Source organism: Takifugu flavidus, chromosome 7 (genome assembly GCF_003711565.1).
Source record: "Takifugu flavidus isolate HTHZ2018 chromosome 7, ASM371156v2, whole genome shotgun sequence".
Taxonomy (NCBI): Eukaryota; Metazoa; Chordata; class Actinopteri; order Tetraodontiformes; family Tetraodontidae; genus Takifugu; species Takifugu flavidus.
This window is the reverse complement of record NC_079526.1, coordinates 1572107-1584007: the sequence shown is the minus strand read 5'-3', so window position 1 is coordinate 1584007 and position 11901 is coordinate 1572107. Positions and strand designations below refer to the sequence as shown.

Genomic DNA, 11901 nt, shown 5'->3' with positions numbered 1-11901 from the left:
GGAATCAGCATAACTAGTCTGCTTGATGAGGAGGAGGAAAGGAGAGGAGAGGAGAGGAGAGGAGAGGAGAGGAGAGGAGAGGAGAGGAGAGGAGAGGAGAGGAGAGGAGAGGAAACCATGACCCAGTGGGGTGACAGAGGCCTGTCAGGTGATCATGTTTCCGGACCCCGGCAGCCTCGGCCTATAGCAGCATAATTAAGATGTGACCTAACGATTAGACGACCCCCTAAGTATGATAATTTGTCTATCTATGATAGTAACTGGAACTACAGAATTAGCCTCCCGTACCTGGACAGGGAGCTGGTTCCATAGCAGGGGGACCTGGTAGCTAAATGCTCGGCCCCCCATTCTACTCCTAGAAACTCTGGGAACCACAAGTAGACCAGCATCCTGAGAGCGGAGCGGTCTATTGGGCTGGTAAGGTATCAAATCAAAATTGCGTGATTGAGCATCAGATGCAGCATATATCAAGGAGATGTCCTGTCCCCCCTGCTGTTCTGCACAGGCCTAAACCCCCTCAGCCAGATCATCACAAAGAGTGGCTATGGGTACCAGTTAAGAAGTGGAACAACCATCCTCTACATGGACGACATCAAGCTGTATGCCAAGAATGAGTGTGACATTGACTCCCTGATTCACCTTACTAGGATCTACAGCAAAGACATCGGGATGTCATTCGGGCTAGATAAATGTGGGCGGATGATATCAAGAAGAGGAAAGGTGACCGCAACTGATGGGGCCCCCACTGACCCACTGAGTGAATGCCTCAGGCAACAACAGCTCACTAAGGAGGAGGAGCCTGAGGGGCTATCATGGAAGGATAAGAAAAGGCACAAGAAAAGGCACAGGGCACAAGAACAGGCCCTGAACACCAGAGCAATAGAGACCAGGGTCTACCATACCAGGGTCAACCATAAGGGTCTACCATACCAGACAAGACCCCAGGTGTAGGCTGTGTGGAGACGCCCCTGAGACAGTCCAGCATATCACAGCAGGGTGCAAGATGTTGGCAGGCAAGGCATACATGGAGCGGCATAACCAGGTGGCTGGCATAGTGTACAGGAACATCTGAACTAAGTATGGACTGGAGGTCCCAGGGTCCAGGTGGGAGACACCCCCGAAAGTGCTGGAGAACAAGCAGGCCAAGATCCTGTGGGACTTCTAGGTCCAGACTGACAATAGTGGTGGCCAACCAGCCTGACAGCGTGGTGATAGATAAACACCAGAAGATAATGGTGGTGGCAGATGTAGCAATCCCAAGTAATAGCGACATCAGAAAGAAGGAACACAAGAAGCTGGAGAAATTCCAAGCCCTGAAAGAGGAGATAGAGAGAATGTGGGGCATGAAAGCAACAGTGGTCCAAGTTGTGATTGGGACACTAGGGGCAGTAACCCCCAAGCTGAGTAGATGGCTCCAACAGATACCAGGAACCACATCAGAGATCTCTGTCCAGAAGAGCGCAGTCCTAGGAACAGCTAAGATCCTGCGTAAAACCCTTAGACTCCCAGGCCTCTGGTAGAGGACCCGAGTCTGAAGGAAGGAGGCACCGCCCAGGAGGGGTGAGGAAGAGATTTTTTATTTATTTATTTGTTTATTTTTTATATATACAGAGAGCGAGAGAGGGAAAGCACTTATCAGGTTTCCAAAACTGGACTGAGTGTTTCTCACCCTCATACTTCCTCCACATTCAGTCCTTGAAGGTTACTCACATCGTGCTGGTGTGCAGAAGGTCCCACTTTGTGTCATTGCTGTGTTGTTTTTACAGTGTAGGTTTGATACAGCAGTGCAATTTAGTCAGCGCAGCACGTACCTACTGTGTTAAAATTGTGAGAAGGTGCTCACCCATCAGTGACAGTAACCTGAATAAATACCCAGGAACCATTCAAATCTTGGGTCGTTCTCCTTAAACCAAAATAAATCCAGAGATTTTTTCATTCCCAGAAATGAAAGGACACACTCACCATCCACCAGGTCCTGGCAGTAACATCATAACACAGTTGCCACTTCACGGAGCTGTTTCCATCATTGCAGCTGCTGGGTGTGACAGCCATGCTGGACGTCTTTGATGAGCCAAGCAATTAGCAGGTTTTAACCACTCGTTTGTTTCGTCTCGAGGTCTCATCCAGAAAATTCCAGTTGTGGATCTGAGTCCTCAGAGGGAGGCGCATCCACGAAGGACAGCTGAGGCTTAGGGTTAAGTAAAACTCCAGCTTTAATATGGTTTCTATCCCATGGTTTCTGTGAAATCTGAATTCTTTTCGTTTTGGTACTTTAATCCAGCCCAGTGCTCCTAGTGGATTTCCCTCCAATGTCCAGAGAGGAAAAAAATAAATCTCAGCTTTGATTTTAAAGCCACTCAGTCTGATCCAGCAGGTTTCACCTTCAGCTTTGTGCCCCCCGTATCCTGTTTTCAGATCTCCTCTTCCTCTTGTCCTCTGCTCTTCACTGTGTCTCCATGCTCCATCTTTCCCTCAACACAGAGGACTTTCTGTTCATTCAGCTTCTTCAACTGAAGAGCTTTGGGTTTTGTCTGCTCAGCTTCTTCTTCCAGTCTTTACACACCGTTTAAAATCACTAACGTTTTGGTGCTCGTTTAGACATGAATAAAATAATCACCCACCCACCCACCCACAAGTGGGCTGTCGCTCAGGAGAGGCATAGTAGGGGCTTTTACGTGTGTCCACACTTCAAGCAGCTTTCAGGGAGGAAAACTGGTTAAACTCATGGAAATAAACTCGTTCTTTTCTCCTGTAGTGCAGCTGAAGTGTTTGGTGAGGCCACGTCGTCAGCATTCAGCTGTAATATTTATAACAGAAAACCAACAGATGGCGCTGCCGTGTTCCATAAAATGCGACCCGTGACAGGTCGTGACATGCACAGCTAAAGCCAATATGTGTTTCAACACAAATCGTCAAATCGTATCACCCAAACTGGTGATCGACCAGTGACATGCAGCCTATCCGGGGGCCCTTACACAAAATATATGGATCCCTTCAGGAGCCTTGTGCTGACCCACTGAGATTTGGGAGCTGACAGAACTAGACCCTTATAAGGAACCCATAGAAACAGGTCACAGCCCACCTCCCACCACTCTATGAACACAAACGAAAATGCAGTCTTGTAATTAGTAGTTCAATCAATCAAGTCCAGCCCCCTCAGATAATTAGTCAATTAACCTACCTCAGAGGTGTAAACATCCATCCAATCAGGCTCAAACAGCAGCCTTAAATCCAAGTATAGTGTAGGTTTACACACACACACACACACACACACACACACACACACACACACACACACACACACTCTAAGTAGACCTCACAATGACAGAGCAGAACAACCCTATTATATCTTCCCTTTCTGTTGGTTTCCTTCTGGTGTGTATAACTTTTCGGCCTTCAGCCATCCAACATAAGCTAAACATGAGCTGCTGCAGGGTCGTCGATGCTGTAATCTTTCCTCCTGCAGCTAGAGTCCGCATTTGGAAACACACGTTGAAGACCTACAGAGTGTTGCTGTTCCAGATGTTCCCAGTGGAACCTGGGGTTATCGGTAACCCAAAGGAAAACAGACCACCGCCCCTGTGACGCCGCCTTATGTCATATAAAACATGTGTGTTTAGATCCTGAGGGGCAGCTACTGTGTAATTTGCAGAGTGGTATATTCTGTCATTCTTTCTCAATGTAGGGAACAATTTTAGGCTTGTATGTCACATTTATGTTTTAATCCTTTAAACATTTTTTGCATTTTAGGGCGTTTCAAAGGCCATTTCGGCTCTCAGTCCTTCTGACTTCTGTATATTTAGAGCAGAATTCTGGATATTGATGAAAATCTTTGAGGTCTGATACAGATGCACTTCACAAATTTTGGATTATATATTACAATGTTATAAAAGCCAATCTTCCTCAACACACAACACTGGGTGTTCTTTTTGTATCACTGATTTCTGTTGGATGTGGAGCCAAAAATCTTCTGAAGCAAAAGAACATTTTTTCTCTCAGATCATTGTATTTCAGAAGAAATGTGGAATAAATGGAGCCAAGTAAACGCAATATAATGGCAATAATCACAACTGTTTCCTTAATACAGTACCTGCTGGTCCTCATAATGGATGAAAAACAAGTGTTTGGGTTTGGCCTTTTACTTCTGCTTACCTAAAGAAAGATGCATCATCAAACCACCCAGGAGCCTTAATGTGATGGACCATAGACATTTCTATCATCTACATTATTTTACTTCTATAATTGTTGATTATAGAATATTCATTATAAATTATACATTCTGCATCATAATACTGTATAATGAAAATGAATAATGAAATCAAAGGTTTTTGTTCAATGCCAATGTTGTTTTTTAGGGTGAGGGGGGATGTTCACTCTTTAGTCCAAGTCAGAAGGGATTAAGTCCCTTCTCCAACAGCCAGGATCCCTGAGGGGTGGTTGAGACCATTACAAGTCTCCTGTCTGTCGACCACCGTTGTTGCTGCAGATTTTTTCCCCCCATCTGTCCTTTTTGCTTTTAAAACGAAAGTCCAGGCCTCTGATCCATCTGTTGATTGTAAGAAGATGCTCAATTTTTACCCATGAGAGGTTTCATCAGCTGAGTTCTGTTTTGTTGTGATGTACCTCCATTGTGCAACAGTTGTAGTTTCTCGTATGACAGAGATCCTATTAGCAACAAAGGTGCAAACGGTGTTTAGTTTACTTTCAGATGGCCCCCATGGACGGCTCCATCCTTGTGTTTTATATTCTCACAGGTTCACTGCCTCTAAGCAAAGCTACGATGTGGAGAATCAGGAGTTATTGCCAATCAAACTGGCCCTCAGGTCTTGACGGCATCTCTTGGAGAGAGTGGAGCTGTTAGGATTTTGGGTTTTTACAGGACCTGAAAGCAGGCAAAACACAGTGATAAAAAGTCCAAAAACTAGTCTTTATTCACAAATCAAACTGGCAGTCCTCCTGGACCACAGGGAAGCACTCATTCAGTCTTCCAGGGCACACAAAGAGTTCCAGAGCTGGTCCCGCGCACTCTCCACTCAGGCAGGGCAACATGGAGACCAGCGGAAAACTCTCCGAGGCTGGTTGACAGGCGCTCTGTCCTTAAATAGGTGGCCTGATGTAGATTGCTGACAGGTGTGCCTGCCTGCAGCGCCAGCTGCAGCAAATCATCAGCTCCTCCAAGCCTCCTGCTGGAAAAAAAACAAACAGACGACCCAGAACCCAGGACCTCAAAAGGAGCAACTTTTCACAATTTGGGCAGATCACAAGAAAATCTCCTGTATCCAGTCGGTAGAGGCTGAATCCTCACCAGGCCGGGTGGGCTTCATTTTTCTCAAGGTTCCTCCTACACCATCACTTTCCATCCAGGGTCCTCAAACCTTAATACTGAAGCCTTCTCCCCTCAATTTTCAACAGACCACCTCCAGCTGGCTTCACGCACCATTGTTCCCTCCGAGTGAGTGGTGGGCACCCTCACTTGGCAACTGGAGAAGACTGTTTTGGACCGTTTCAAAGCTGCCCACTTCCCTGCCCTACATAAATTTCGCTTTGGAAACAGCCCAGCTTCTTCTCACCTACATCTTCCTGATCCACGGTACTCCCTCAGACCTGATTTCTGACTGTGACCCCAAGTCACTATGCAAGTTTGGAAGGTGTTTGCCAAGCCCTGTTTTGGTGTTTGTCAACCCATCCACAGTCAAATAGGCAGGCCAAGAGACTGAAACAGTGTTGCCACCTCCAAGCCAACATCCTGGAGTACCTACCTAACTTGGGTGGAGTACGTGCACAGCTCCTTCATTTGCTCAGCTACTGGGATGTTGCTATTTGAAGCTTCTGTGGGATACCAGCCTCCTCTGATTAAAATCCAGAAATGGGAAATTGCGGACCCCTTGGTTCAGGAGTGCCTCCATGGGGCTTGGGAGGCCTGGAAGAAGACACAGGAGGCCTCTAACCAGCGTTCTGCCACCCATCATCATATTCCAGCTCCAAGCTACCAACCAGATCAATTAGTGTGGTTGTCAAAATTAGATGTTTTACTGGATGTCGCTGGCTCATTTAATTGGTCTGTTTCCCATAGAGAGAGTGGTGAAGCACTCTGGGGTATGCCTAGTGTGATCCCCTTCCTCACAACTCTTTCATGTTTTGCAGCTTAAACTGGTCTCATTCTGTCCATTTGTCTCTTCATCCAAACCCCCACCCTGCTTTCACCATGCGCCGGCTGATGCACCATGCGTCCATTGTTGAGGGCTGGGGATCCAGTATTTGGTGGACTGGGAGGGTTACTGGCTGGAAGAACGGCCACAGATGCCACGTTCCTTCATCTTGGACCTGGACCTTATTTCAGAGTCCCATCGCAAAAATCCAGGGAAGCTGGGTGGGTCGCCAGGAGCCGCCCCTCAAAGGGAAGGGGTGGGGTGGGAGGGTGTACTGTTAGGTTCCTGCTCTGTGGTTTCTCTCAGTGTGTTTTTCTCTCTTTTTCTGTTTGTTTTGTTTCCAGGATGTGTGGAGTAATGGTCATGGCTTAGTGCTGCAGGTTCAATGAAATCCCCTCCACAGCTGTACCACACCGCCTGCACCTCTTATTTCTCCACCTGATCGTGCCGTTTTCCTCTGCTCACCTATGCAGCCATGTTGTGGATCCTTTTCTTGGTGGGTTATTGTTTTGGACCCATTTATATTATTTGGATACTTTCTTTGGTGGTTGTGGTTTTTATTATCAATCAACACATTAACACTATTTTATGGTGTTTGGGGATCAGTGCAGCCTATAAAGTACTTTTTCAGTGCATAAAGTACTATCCATTCATCATGGTCCCAATATTAATTGTTTGTTTATTCACTGACATTTTGCAATAATGCTTTTGAAAGCAAAAAACATCCAATACCTTCACGAATACTGGATGAATATAGTGCCTTATTAAGGAACAGGTTATTTATGTTCTTGAACATGGGGTGCCGTTCATTAAGCACCTGCAATTTTTGACCTCTTCTGGCCAAGGATGTCTCCTTGGGACCTCCCAGATATACTGTACACCCTCACCATAACCCTTTTTTATCTCAGTTTCTGGCTAACAGTCACTATGTTTGCCTGAACAGTTTAAATGAGCTTTGCTCAGAATTGGACTGTGGTGACTTGGGGGAATTCATTCCCTGTTCCAGTTTACATGTAAAGAAGAAATTCAGATAACTGATGGGAAGATGTCCTTTTCTTCGACACCATATGGATCTATAGGGCAAGTAAATATGGCCTCCTTTTCCACTTGACATATTACATTACATAATAAACAATTGGTTTCAAGTGGCAGACCGACATTTGGAATAACAGAAAGATAGATAACTTTACAGCTTTGTACATCCTGTAGGTAATGTAAGCTTTACTTATTGTGCAGATAAAATGCACACTCTCCCTTGTGGTCATGTTAATTTCAATAGGCAGACAATAATGCCATATGCTAACACCAGCTATCTTGAATGTTTTTATTCCAAACATTCCATAAGCCAGCATGGAGGTTATGAAGCATGCGCACATGCATTTTCTAGTTCTAATTAAGGTGTATACATGCACATACATGGACGGCACTAATACCAATTGGACTAGCTATAGCGTTTACTTATATAACCCCTCCACCATCCACTCTCACTATATTGTGAGGACCTTCTCCCTTAGCAGTTTCTCTACCAGACCTCTTCCTGAATCTACTCTTTGGTGCTAAAAGTGTTCTCATGGCTTATTTTACCTGCCATGTTCTCACCAGCAAATAGCTCTGAGCTTAAGCTTCCTCTGGAAACAAGAAGAAGAATAAACACAGTACAGTATAGATTCTAACAAGTTCATTCTGTTCTGGGTTAAGCTGGCAAAAGCCAGAAACTCAAACCAAAATGCAGACACGGACAAATCAGATGATTCAAAGTTTTATTTTTTTTTTAAATAACAAAGTTTAAAGCTGCTGAGAGTTAGAAGTGGTGTCAGGAACTGCACACAAGAGCAAGGCTGAATAGAACCGGCAAACTTTAAATAAGAAACTAGACAAAGGGAAGACAGGAAAACCTCACAAAAGCAGGCAAGCAATAGTTCAATTTTCACAACATTTTCCAAAAAGGTGGAGTCAAGTGTTTCGTTGGTGGGATCTTGAGATCAGTAAGAGAAAGAAGCCGCTCTTTAAAGCTGCAGATCCAATCAAACGATATGAGCAGCAGATGAGTTCCTGCCTACTTTGAGGTAGTTGGTATAGTGTACAGCTTCTATACAGCAACGTTGACTGTGAGCAGAGCAGCCATTGTTTCTAATGCTCATGTTTCTCACTGCCATACCTGTACAGCCAGATGAGGGGTAGCTTGGGCTTGAATAAGACTCAATCAGAAGGAGCAGTACTGTGTGCTTGATGAGTCCAAAAGAAGAAAAAAAGAAAATTATTATGTTTTGAAACTTTCAAATTTATTTAAAGTATAGATTAATGCACAATGGTCATGAGTAACAGTAAGTATAAAATCCTTAAGGGGCTCTATAAGGGTTTAATCTAGTCGCCAGCAACGTACAGACTGGGCACAGGACTGAGGGCTGACCAGGCGGAGGAACTCACTGGATGGGGAAAGGGTCCTGGCTGAAAACCCATACCAATGGCACTACTGTACAAGAAGTGAAGGGAACATCACAGCAGAAAACAGTCAATCACTTCCCCACACTGACCTAATAGCTCCTGTCCAAAAGAAAATGCAAGCTGTCAGTCAAGGCACATAAGGGGCACAAAATACAGACAAAATGTTCCATCACCACACTATACTGGGCCCAACAGGTCACCACTTACAGCATCCGGAGTACCTCATGTCTCTGGAGGTTGTGACTAGCTTGGCTGACATGCTCCTGCAGCATTGAACAATGGTTGGGAACAGTGTCTCTGGAGCCTGTGGAGTGCACACTGGGGTGGTGGTTGCTCTCCTGATGTGTATGACCAGAGCAGGAGAATGGTTCGCATTGCTGGCAGTAAGTCAGACCCGTTTCTGGTGCATGTTGGAATTTGGCATAACTGCTAAGCCAGGACCTTCAGCTTGTATTGGGGCAGTTTGCAGCCATTACTTTAATGACTTGAGTTCCTTCAAGTGTTGCTGCAGTCACACACCAGTGTTCTTTGTTGGGTGATAGACTCCGTGGTGTGGAATAAACCAGGCCTCTCCTTTGTGCTGGGTACCTTTTCTGCATAGCATTGATGATTACATCAGACAGACTGTTTGGGAATGTGGAATGCTCTTTCCTGAACAGCATTTTAAGAATGTCACGTCTGTCCTTGTGCATATTGTTCCAATCTTCAACAGCTCCTTTAAACATGGGCCATGTTCCTTAGGCTGCATATTGAGTGGTTTATTTAGATTTATTGAACATTGTTGTTGTGGTGAACCCAGGCTGATATACATTTTTTCATTTTCCAGGCAAGAGTTCATCCATCTTTGGATCTAAAACTGGAAGTATTCAAACCAGTGGGTCGCAATACTGCCAACTTTCAATTTGTTGCAGGTATTTCTGCTTCCAAGCCAAGCTAGCAATAAAAGCAGCTCTTTCTGCTTCAGCTTCTATGTCTGCAGAAAAGGTGCTTGATCTTCCACTTTTACTATGTCCTTTACTTCCCACATTAGAAATGCTGTTATTTGGGTTAAGGTTGTCCACAACCAGCTCAGCTGTGTGGGTATTGCTTGGGACATCACCAGTATGATTAATACCATTTTCTTTGCACTCACTTCATTGGTTGGAACTCCAACATTTTGTATTACCTTTAAACTTTGAAACCTACATTTCTGCATCATGAAGACATTCATTTAAATTTAAAATTGAATGTTTTTCTTGTTGAACTTGTGGAATTTAACCCAACAGCTGTCCATACATTGATTTTGCATCATTACACACCACCAGCAATTCATTCAAAGCATCATGATCCATTGTTTTATTCACCTTTGTAATGAGATCTTTCGGTGAGTTTCCTATATTGGCTGCATTGTTCAGCTTTGTCTTTCATTCTATTTGCACCCTTGGCAATTTAACAGCAAGTGCTTTTTCAGTCATGTTGATCTTCCATTTCTTAGATTGCAAGTCACCCTCAACTCTGCTTCCAGTTTCCATGGTTTATGTCCAACGCCTCCTGGTTACTCAGACACTCCACAATTTGCAGCAACAAGCACAGTTCACACAAAATTAATCACTTTAACTACCAGTGCATTGCTATGATGAGCAAGGCATCCAAATGCTCACATAGGGCCCTGCGATGAACTCGCAATCCAGGGGTGAGCTCTGCCTTCGTAGATATCGCCCATGACCTGAAAGGGATAAAGTGATCAAGAAGATGAGACAAGACGCATTGGTTTTATGCCCCTGTATTGTGTACGCACACGTGTTATGGCCATTATTGTGATGCTCATGCCTACTCATGCCTCGAGCTGGGGCCGTACGGTGATCAACTTAACCCATGCTCTGCTGCTTCACCCCTCCAGCGAGTTGCCGAATTCCTTTAAATTGCTGTGGATGTTCCTCCAGCCAGGACAAACCCAAAAAGCCACAGCTGCTCCTCCACTCCTACTTCCATGATCACTCCCACTCCATCCTGATACAGCAAAGGCCCACAGAAACCATGGCGCTGAATGTTGGTTTTCCAACAACTCCATTAGGGATCTAACCACGTCTGACTAACATAGTGGCTTCCTTTCTCACCATCTGCACATTCTGGTCTGAAAAGCTTGTACGCATGCCAGTATATGTGTTTTGTTGAGCTGGAAAAGGCATTCAACTGTGTCCCTCGGGGTATTCTGTGGGGGGGTGCTTTGGGGTCCATGGCCCTCTGCTAAGGGGGCCATTTGATCAGTGTACAACTGGAGCGGAGGCTTGGTTCACATTGTTGGCACTAAGTCAGACTTGTTTCCAGTGCATGTTGGACAGCAGGGCTGACCTTTGTTCATAATCTTTATGGACAGCATTTCTCGGAGTAGCTAGGGGCTGGAGGGAGTCTGTAAAATAAATTATTTTTGTTTAGCATAGATCATTTAAACCAGTAAGGTCAAGCAAGTTCATTTGTTGATGCTTGTGCAGGTGTACGAGGTGTCACGAGTTGTAGAACAAAGACTCCTTAGAAAATAATGAAGATGTGCGAGTCAGCAACCTTCAAAATGCTACAGTTTATCATGCTAACCTTGTGACGATGAAGTAAGTAGATGGAAAAGTACTGAGAGAAAGGCGTAGTTGCTAAGCATTATAAAAGGGACATGTTTGTTACATTGGGCAGAAATCTCTCTGCATGCTGTTGTTGCATGTGTTCTGACTGACTTATTAAACTCTTAAAAGCAGCATTCTGACTTTGTGTTAACTGAAGAAAATCCTCGACAAGTCTGACTTGGGAACCATAGGATTTCATCCTTGATTTTTGCAGATGATGTTGTCCTGTTGGCTTCATCAAACCAGGACCTCCAGCATGTACTGGCGCGGTTTGTTGTCCAGTGCAAAGCAGCTGGGATGAAAATTAGCAAGTCCAAATTCGAGGCCATTGTTCTTGACCAGAAAAGGGTGGTTTGTCCTCTCCAGGTTTGGTGGAGAAGTCCTACCTCAGATGGAGGAGTTCAAGTATCTCAAGGTGTTGTTCATGAGTGAGGGAAAGATGAGACTGATGGGCGGATCAGTGCAGCCTCTGTAGTTAATGATTTTGAATAAACCATGTTATGGAAACTTTCTTTACTTACACGTTTGTCGCGCCAGAAGAAATAGACAAACAATCAATTCTGAATAAATGAACTGTGTGATTTTTATTTATAACAGAATACTGGAATTACTTCCAGAAGCTTCTGGGGTCTTGCCACGGTCCCTGAACACTGTGTCTTGGTTCATGAGGAAGAGCCCTGATCTTCAAACATCCATCAGATTAGGACCATGAC

At 44.7% G+C, this 11901-nt stretch overlaps 1 long non-coding RNA gene across 1 annotated transcript; it reads right to left on the bottom strand.

Annotated features, from left to right (window-relative positions):
• Positions 1-7896: 7896 nt before the first annotated feature.
• LOC130529340 (uncharacterized) lies at positions 7897-11352 on the bottom strand. Its single transcript, XR_008951554.1, has 2 exons — positions 9938-11352; positions 7897-8622 (listed from the first exon to the last, which is right to left on the bottom strand). It is a non-coding gene; the product is annotated as an uncharacterized LOC130529340 (long non-coding RNA).
• Between the last annotated feature and the right edge of the window lie 549 nt (positions 11353-11901).